Source organism: Bos javanicus, chromosome 11 (genome assembly GCF_032452875.1).
Source record: "Bos javanicus breed banteng chromosome 11, ARS-OSU_banteng_1.0, whole genome shotgun sequence".
NCBI lineage: Eukaryota > Metazoa > Chordata > Mammalia > Artiodactyla > Bovidae > Bos > Bos javanicus.
The window spans coordinates 91695797-91705580 of record NC_083878.1 but is presented as its reverse complement, the minus strand read 5'-3'; the positions used below and the strand labels follow the sequence as shown (position 1 = coordinate 91705580).

The 9784-nt window shown below is 38.0% G+C and overlaps 1 long non-coding RNA gene across 1 annotated transcript; it reads left to right on the top strand.

Moving 5' to 3' along the window:
- The first annotated feature begins 1198 nt into the window (after positions 1 to 1198).
- On the top strand, positions 1199 to 6212 carry LOC133257486 (uncharacterized). Its single transcript, XR_009739579.1, has 4 exons — positions 1199 to 2072; positions 2541 to 2865; positions 3428 to 3545; positions 5029 to 6212. It is a non-coding gene; the product is annotated as an uncharacterized LOC133257486 (long non-coding RNA).
- Positions 6213 to 9784: the final 3572 nt, after the last annotated feature.

Below are 9784 nucleotides of genomic sequence, written 5' to 3'. Positions count from 1 at the left end.
TGTAAACAGTGCTGCGATGAACATTGGGGTACATGTGTCTCTTTCAATTCTGGTTTCCTCAGTGTGTGTGCCCAGCAGTGGGATTGCTGGGTCATATAGCAGTTCTATTTCCAGTTTTTTAAGGAATCTCCACACTGTTCTCCATAGTGGCTGTACTAGTTTGCATTCCCACCAACAGTGTAAGAGGACTCCCTTTTCTCTGCACCCTCTCCAGCACTTATTTTTTGTTTTTATTTTTCTGGTATTGAGCTGCATAAGCTGTTTATATATTTTTGAGATTAATTCTTTGTCAGTGCTTCATTTGCTATCATTTCCTCCCATTCTGAAGGCTGTCTTTTCACCTTCCTTATAGTTTCCTTCATTGTTCAAAAACTTTTAAGTTTAATTAGGTCCCATTTATTTTTGCTTTTATTTCCATTATTCTGGAAAGTAGGTCATAGAAGATCTTGCTGTGATTTATGTCAGAGAGTGTTCTGCCTATGTTTTCCTCTATGAGTTTTATAGTTTCTGGTCTCACATTTAAATCTTTAATCCATTTTGAGTTTATTTTTGTGTATGGTGTTAGAAAGTGTTGTAATTTCATTCTTTTACTGGTGGTTGACCAGTTTTCCCAGCACCACTTGTTAAAGAGATTGTCTTTCTCTGTTGTATATTTTTGCCTCCTTTTGCAAAAATAAGGTGTCCATAGGTGTGTGGATTTATCTCTGGGCTCTCTAATTTGTTCCATTGATCTATATTTCTGTCTTTGTGCCAGTACCATACTGTCTTGATGACTGTAGATTTGTAGTATAGTCTGAAATCAGGCAGGTTAATTCCTCCAGTTCCATTCTTCTTTCTGAAGATTGCTTTGTCCATTTGAATTTTTTTGTGTTTCCATACAAATTGTGAAATTATTCGTTCTAGTTCTGTGAAAAATACCATTGGTAGCTTGATGGGGATTGCAGTGAATCAATAGATTGCTTTGGGTAGTATACTCACTTTCACTATATTGATTCTTCCGATCCATGAACATGGTATATTTATCCATCTATTTGTGTCATCTTTGATTTCTTTCATCAGTGTTTTATAGTTTTCTTTATATAGGCCATTTGTTTCTTTAGGTAAATTTATTCCTAAGTATTTTATTCTTTTCATTGCAATGGTGAATGGGATTGTTTCCTTAATTTCTCTTTCTATTTTCTCATTGTTAGTGTACAGGAATGCAAGGGATTTCTGTGTAGTAGTTTTATATCCTGCAACTTGACTATATTAATTGATTAGCTTTAATAGTTTTCTGGTGGTGTCTTTAGGATTTTCTACGTAGAGGATCATGTCATCTGCAAACAGTTTATACTTCTTCTTTTCTAATATGGATTCTTTTTATTTCTTTTTCTTCTCTGATTGCTGTGGCTAAAACTTCCAAAACTGTTGAATAGTCATGGTGAGAGTGGGCACCCTTGTCTTGTTCCTGTCTTTAGGGGAAATGCTTTCAATTTTTCTCCACTGAGGATAATGTTTTCTGTGGGTTTATCATATATGGCTTTTATTATTTTGAGGTATGTCCCTTCTATGTCTGCTTTCTGGAGAGTTTTTATCATAAAACATTGTTGAATTTTGTCAAGGGCTTTCTCCCCATCTACTGAGATAATCATATGGTTTTTATCTGTCAATTCGTTAATGTGGTGTACCACATTGACTGATTTGCAAATATTGAAGAATCCTTGCATTGCTGGGATAAAGCCCATTTTGGTCACGATGTATGATTGTTTTTAATATGTTGCTGGATTCTGTTTGCTAGAGTTTTGTTGAGGCCTTTTGCATCTATGTTCATCAGTGGCATTGGTCTGTAGTTTTCTTTTTTTGTGTGGCATCTTTGTCTGATTTTTGTATTAGGGTGATGATGGCCTCATAGAATGAGTTTGGGAGTTTACTTCCTCTGAAATTTTCTGGAAAAGTTTGTGTCATTGTTTTCTATAATGCTGCACTACTCACACAGGGTGAAGGACAGAGAAGTCTGGCATGCTATATTCCATGGGGTCACAAAGAGTCAGACATGACTGAACGACCAAACAACAACAATTCACACTGGGCAGGTAAATGTTGGTGGACTTGATTTTGCTTAATGTAGGAAAATATGTTACTTAATAAAATTACATGAACTCAAAAGATAATTTTTTAAATTTATTTTTTAATTGGAGGAAAATTGCTTTACAATGTTGTTTTGTTTTCTGCTGTACAACAATGCAAGTCATCTCTAACTAAACACATATCCCTTCCCTCCTGATCAAAAGATAATTTTAACTGAATAAATTTGTGATGACTTTTCAGAAATACTGTCCCTATCAGAGCTTCAGACATTTGGAGGCACCTTTTAAGTTTCTGGAGATCTTGATATTGCCAATTAGTCATTGCAAGTCAAAAGTTACAATTTTTAAAAACTCTTTGGGTTAAGCATCCCTTCTTAGAACTCTTCCTATATGACATAGCTTTGAAACATCTCTTTACTGTAAATACATCAACTCTTTATTTTATCATTCTTGTTTTCCACATTTAATGTCCAGACTAGACGCAAAATGAAGCAGCAGCATGGTAACTGCTCGGATCTGTTCAGTGGAGGACTTGGGTGGGCGCATGCCCTGGTGCACTGATGGCTTTACCTTCTCACACTCAGTGATGGCACAGAAAACGGCCATAGGGGAGTATTCACGCATGGAAACTGGCAAGCCAGGGCTTTTTCTTTCGTGGTGCATGGATCAACTCACAACTGCCAGAAAGAGAAGAACCTTCACATTCTTCAGTTTGTGTACTTGACTCTGAAACTAATCTAAGGTGACACTCTCCATTTTGTGAGGTTTCTCCACAAAACGTTGACTGAAATTGACTCAAGTAAGTCTTACGTCTTTTCTTTCTTTTTTTTTTTGCTATTAAATAAACAGCCTTCATAATAAGCAAATGTTCTAAATAAAGAAAGAAATCACTTGCAGTTGTTGATTTGTCTCAGGGCTGTCTGCCTCTGCTTTTGTTTTTATTTTTAACAAAATTATGCACACATATAGTTTAACCGGGTCTTCCCTGATGGCTCAGTGGGTAAAGAATCCTCCTGCCAAGCAGGAGACATGGGTTTGATCCCTTGGTGGGGAAGATCCCCTGGAGAATGAAATGACAACCCACTCCCATACTCTTGCTTAGAGAATTCCATGGACAGAGGAGCCTGGCAGGTTACAGACCATGGGATTGCAAAGAATCCGACATGACTGAGCAACTAACACTTTCACTTTTCAGTATTCTTGTCTGTTATATCCATAGACAGGGAAACCTGGCAGGCTACAGTCCATGGAGTCACCAGATCAGCCAGGGCTTAGCAACTAAACAACAGCAATGTATTAAAGTTAACATAATCTAAGCCTATAAATGCATGAGGTGATATGAAATTATTTGCTCCTTGCAGGTGTATAATGTGTGTGGAGGTCATTTCTATTTAAGATTGATGGAGAAATACTCAGAATGACAATCACATGCTGTGCCTTGGGACCATGGTTTTCATCAGACTGATCTTCAAAAAGGAAGTAAGCACCCCCTAGCATTAGGATTACCTACTGCTCTTCAGATTTTTTTTTGTGTGTGTTTTGAAATATATCTGCTCTTCAGATTTTATTAGTCTACTCTTTCCTAACATTTGTCAAAAGATGTCACTTCAAGCAACTAGTAATGTTAACTATGTCCAGCTCAATTGAAACATTGAGTTCATAGTCAAAATTTATAGGGAAGTAAAAATTTAGAAGCTTCCAGGCAGACCTTGCAGAAGCTGACTTTGATCTTAAGAAGATACCATTCAAAGCACTAAACACTATTTAACACATGTATTTAAAATATCTGTGTCATGATTTTAAAAAGTATTTGTCTAACAATTATTTTAAGGTTATTTCTCCTTTTCTATCCCCTCTGGTCCATTTACTGAAGAAGCATGTGTGTCGTCCCCATATTAGGATATTTCATATCCTATTTCTTTCTCCTGACCACCTCTGTGAAATAGAGGTTCCTCCCTGTAGCTCAGATGGTAAAGAATCTGCCCACAATGTGGGAGACCTGGGTTTGATCCCTGAGTCGGGAAGATCCCCTGGAGAAGGGAATGGCAACCCACTGTAGTATTCTTGCTTGGGGAATTCCATGGACAGAGGAGCCTGGTGGGCTACAGTCCATGGGATTGTGGAGAGTTGGATACGACTGAGTGACTAACTCTCTCTCTCTGAAATAGGGCTTCTTAGGTGGCATTAGAGGTAAAGAACCCACCTGACAATTCAGAAGACCCAGGTTCAATCCCTGGGTCAGGAAGATCCCCTGGACAAGGAAATGGCAATCCACTCCAGTAGTCTTGCCTGGAGAATCCCAAGACAGAGTAGCCTGGTGGGTTACAGTCCATGGGATCGCTAAGGGTCAAACTTGACTGGGCATACACACAGGTCTGTGAAATAGGGGCTATACATCATCCTCATTGCCATCTTGTGTTTTTTACAAATGAGAAAAAAAAAATGAAGATTTTAAGAAGTTCAGTAATTAGTCTAAGGCCTCTGATTTGTATGTGGTTTACTGAACAGAGAGTAAGAGAAAAGACACTGCCTTGGGACAAAATTTGTGGGGATTTCTTAATGATTCAGGGAATATAGTACTGTGACAATTATATTAAAAGATGAAAGAAAGAAAAGAAAGAAGAAAAAAGGAAGGAAGGGGTAATAAAAAAAAATATCTACACAGCTACTGGTAATAAGGATAGTGCTGTACAGATTAAAATCTATCAGGGTTGATTTTCCTATCTTGTTACAAGATTGTTGCCTGATTACAAATTCTTAAATGAGGACCTGTATTCCTAGAAGGAAGTTTGAAAGGGATAGTATTTTCATTTTCTTGCCTTTCTAAGTGATATAGTACATACAATACCCATTGCATTGGTTTTCTCAAATTGGACCATTTTTCTTTCTTTTTTTTCCTTTGATTTATTCACTTGTCACAAAGAAACTTTTACTGAAATACCATCATTTTCCTAACTGTCAGGGAGGATGACTTGAGTTCCCAAGACCATGGAGAAGATATAAGCATGCAGTCTCAAGGAGGGTTGATTCTCTCATCTTGATTCACCAGCAAACAGCCAGTCTTTTCTGGGATGGAGTTAAAAAGTCAAAGAAAGAAATGGATGAGGAAACTTTCCAAGGATTCATTATATTTTCTTGGAGTGCCAATAAGTGCATTTTTCATCGTGCTTTCCAACTGTTTTGCTTTCTTTTAATCTACTGTAGTTTGGGGGGACAATTTCCTGCAACCGATACAATATTGTAAAGTTAAAAAATAAAATAAAATTAAAATTAAAAAAAAAAAAAAAAGAAATAACAGCTCAGAGTCAGCATCTGCAGGATCTGCCTGAAGTGTGTAGCCTTGGGAAGGGTGCTTCACATTTTGAACTTAGTTTCCTAGTGGCTCAGTGATAAAGAATTCACCTGTCAGTGCGGGACATGCAAGAGACGCAGATTCGATCTCTGTGTTGGAAAGATCCCCTGGAGGAGGAAATGGCAACACACTCCACTATTCTTGCCTGGAAAATTCAGTGGGCAGTGGAGATTGGCGGTCTACAGTCCATGGGGTGGCAAAAGAGTCAGACATGACTGACCTTCCCAAATGTAGAAGACAGATAATAACTTGAATTCCTTGTAAAGATTGTGTGATATGGCATTTGTGTGAATTTGTTACAGGGTTTGGGACATAACCTCTACAGTAAATAAGTGTTACTCCCATTCCTTTCTCAATATAACCATGACTGGTCTCTGACAGAGCCCAATATTTGACGTCTACACACCAGTTTTAAAATATGAGCCCATAATTACCATCTGGAGCAAAAGTGCAAAGGATTTTCAATGAAATTAAGTTCATTAAATAAAAATGCCTGGTATTTTTAAAGTGCTGTATTTGGAACAACAGACAATAAATCTTAGTAAAGCATAATCTTTTTCTTAAGTCATAAGCATTCTACTCAAATATTAAGGGAAGAATTAAAAAATGACTAGGTTAGTTGGTAGGTTGGATCTCAGGTAAGAGATAGATGGTCTAGATTGTAAAGAGTGACTTAAACTATTCAAGCATTGACTAGGAACATGAGGCATTCACAGAAAGAAGTATTACTGCTCTAAGAGTTATCAAAAACACTCATAAGAATAAAATAAAAAGTCTATTGATGAATTCTTTGAAGACAATGTTAATATAGGCATCTTTCAATTCGTGAACTGGAATCTGGAACAAAATTAAAATTAAATCTTTTTAGTATCCCATTTAAAGGCTTATTGGTAGTGTTCCTAACATTTGTAGCCTTTTGTGACTTTTCTGGGTTTATCACTATAGAAGCTTTTTCTGTTGTAATAATTTGTGTAGTCATCTCCCATGGATGTATAAAATATTTTTTCTATTCACAGGAAGAGATTTTCTTTTTGGGATCTCAACTGCTGTGCTTTCCATAGAATTGGCATGAATATTACCAAGACCTCTCAGGAGCACAGCAGGACTCTTGCAAAGCGCAACACACAGAGGTTGTCCAAAGAAAACTCAAATCTAAGCCTAACCTGAAAAAGGATTAGCCCTTGAGCATAATTAAATGCCAACTAACATTAGATCAGGTTAAAAAACACCTGCCACAAAAAGCTTGAAAATTACTATGGATAGCTAAAGAATTAGATAACTTGGAAATCTAGAATGCAATTCTCATGATTAACTTAGAAGTGTAGAAATGCATCTTATATAATTGTTGTGACAAGAGAAATAATTTATTAACATGTAGAAAAGAGTCCCAACCTTGCAGAAAGGGAATGGTTAATTATGGGAATAATTAAGTCGGAGTGACTCAACTTTCCATTCTTTACTGAATGGATCAGTTGCTTGCTTTCTCAAATGATTTCCTGTATGGTTTGCAGGAGGAAATAATTTTCATGACTTTAAGCCTAAACTGCTTTTGTGACAGCGTTTTTGTTTTAAGCTTATGATCCACTCTTTAAAGAAATGGCTCTTATTTAAGCCCATTCTAATGGGGTAAGCAAAGCTGTGTTAAGCTGATTTATACATGCTGCAAACATCATTTTAGCACCTGAGTGCTTGCTGGTAAAAATTACTCTCTCCCTCTGAAGATTATTATAATAATCTTGGCTATCAGTATAGCTAGTGAATGTATTCAATGTGCCTTCCTTGCAATTCTCCACAATCAACAGATTATCACTGGATTCCACCCCTGCTTCAGACAGGAAGAGATTTCTTTCTTTAGGGGCAAATGATTAAAATACCAAATCATCTCCAATCGTTATCATTATTTTGGATTATTTTTCTGTGCATGACTTCAGGTTTATGAAATAATAACTAGAGTCTATAACAATGCCATTACTCAAGATGCCTGACTGGTAGGGCAAAATGTAGTCTAATGGTGTCTCCAAATATTTAATGTATAACTCTTGTTAAAAATCAGTGATAAACATCACTATCTTTGCTTCATCTTTTGTAATAGTTTTGAATGTATTATTCATTGTAATTTTAATCTTTTCATTAACAATAATATCTTGATCATGTTGGGATCTGCTTCTATTTTTTCTTTCTCATTTTTATTTATCATATGGTTTTGTCTCTGGGCTTCCCTGGTAGCTCAGAGAGTAAAGAATCTGCCTGCAATGCAGGAGACCCAGGTTCTATCCCTGGGTCAGGAAGATGCCCTGGAGAATGGAATGGCAATCTACTCCGATATTCTTGCCAGGAGAATCCTTGTGGACAGAAGAGCCTGGCAGGCTACAGTCCATGGAGTTGCAAAGAGTCTGACATGAACGAGTGATTAACACTTTCCCTTGTCTCTGCATGTTTAGTTATTTGTAGTTATATTCCGGACAACTATAGAAATTATAATGAAAAAGACTCTGGTGATGATTATCTTCATATTTGATGTTTTGCTAGAAACACATGTCTATTTCAAAAGAATCCCAAATTCTTGCTTGGGGCCTCTGCACTCCAGAAATGGCCTTTCTAGAAGCCAAACCTAAATTCTAACTTTCTGTATATCCACAGTCAACACACACCCCTTCAAACTTTGTTGTGGATCATCTAGTGTTAACTCAACGCTTCCTTCTAGGGTTTTTATCTTGCTTGTGTTTTGTGTTCGGGACTGTTTTCCTGGAACATCATTGAATCCTGAACACTGTGAGAGAGCAGGAAGTTTTGGTCTAAGGGTCAGAAGCTCCCAGCCGAGCCCTTTGACTCTTGAGCAGTCTCAGGATTCAGCAAGCATCTTTAGTGGAAACCTGGTGGCTATCTGGAGCTTTCCAGTATGTCATTCTAACCTGTGTGGTTGTCAGAACCCAGGTGGTTTCTCTTTTCTACGGCAACAGCCTTTTCCTGGGCCCGGCCCACATCTCCAGCCATGCTCAGCTGGCAAACAGGCAAACATCTGCCAGGGGAGAGAGACGGATGTCATGAGCTTGTCTCTGAGGGATCTCCTTCCTCTCAGTTTTCATCATCCTCTAAATGTCTTGAAAATGTTATCTTTTAAAATATAATTTACTACCTTTTTCTGTATCGGCAGGAGCATTTGCCTACTTTGACCTATGACATGCAACTGGAAAACATGGACGTCATTGTCTTTAAAGTGTGTGTGCTCAGTCACTCAATCATGTCTGACTCTTTGCTTCTCCTGGACTGTAGCCTTCCAGACTCCTTTTTCCATGGAATTTCCTAAGCAACAATACTGGAGTGAGGTACCGTTTCCTACTCTAGGGGATCTTCCTGACCCAGGGATAGAACCCATGTTTCTTGTGTCTCCTGCATTGGCAGGTGGATTTTTTACCATTAGCACCACCTGGGAAGCCCCTGAGATATGAAGAATCATGCAGGGGAAATTGTGCAGGGAAAGATGACCAAGTGGGTAAAAGTGATTCATTTGAGGCAATTTAAGAACTTCCTGGAGGCATCTGTGATGTTGTCTGTAAGTACAGGTAACCCAGGAATACTTGGTGCCTGCCTGAAAATAATTGAAAGATTTCCATGTGGCAGAGAGGTTAGATATTTTATGTATGGCCTCAGATGATGAGACAATGCTAGAAGGAGATGGACTTCAGATCGAAGTAGGCAGGATTTTCTCTGAAATCTCAGATCTATGGGAAAACACAACATGTCATCTCTGGAGAGGATGCCTGTTCTCCTGCTGGGGCTCTGTGAGCAGAGGTTGGGGTTTGTCTGGAAAGTTTGAAGAAGACACTGGGTTGGTTGGATCCTCGTGATTCCTTCGGATTTTGTGATTCTATGAATTCCTTCTGTGTCCTCTCCTGTAACATGAGTAATTTGTGCTTACCTAGCAGTGATCACAGGGCTTCCCACGTTGCTCAGTGGTAAAGAATTTGCCTGCAATGTGGGTTGGCATCCTTGGGTTGGCAAGATCCTCTGGAGAAGAAAATGGCAACCCACTCCAGTATTCTTGCCTGGAGAATCCTATGGACAGAGGAGCCTGGTGGGCTACAGTCCATGGGGTCGCAAAGAGTCAGATAAGACTTAATGGATAAACAACAATAACAGTTAACAACAGCAATGATCACAGTTATTAAAGGTACTGCATGGCTTACAGAATGTTTTTCTGGGCTCTAATACCTTTGGTTTCAGTTATTTATGTCAAAGCTATTAGTTCTTTCTCCTGATGAATGAATCCTGTAGTGATATCTCTGTCTAGATCTCGAATTAAAAAGAATTATCACTGCTGAACCTAAGTTGATACTAATACATTATGAACATTCTTCTTATTATA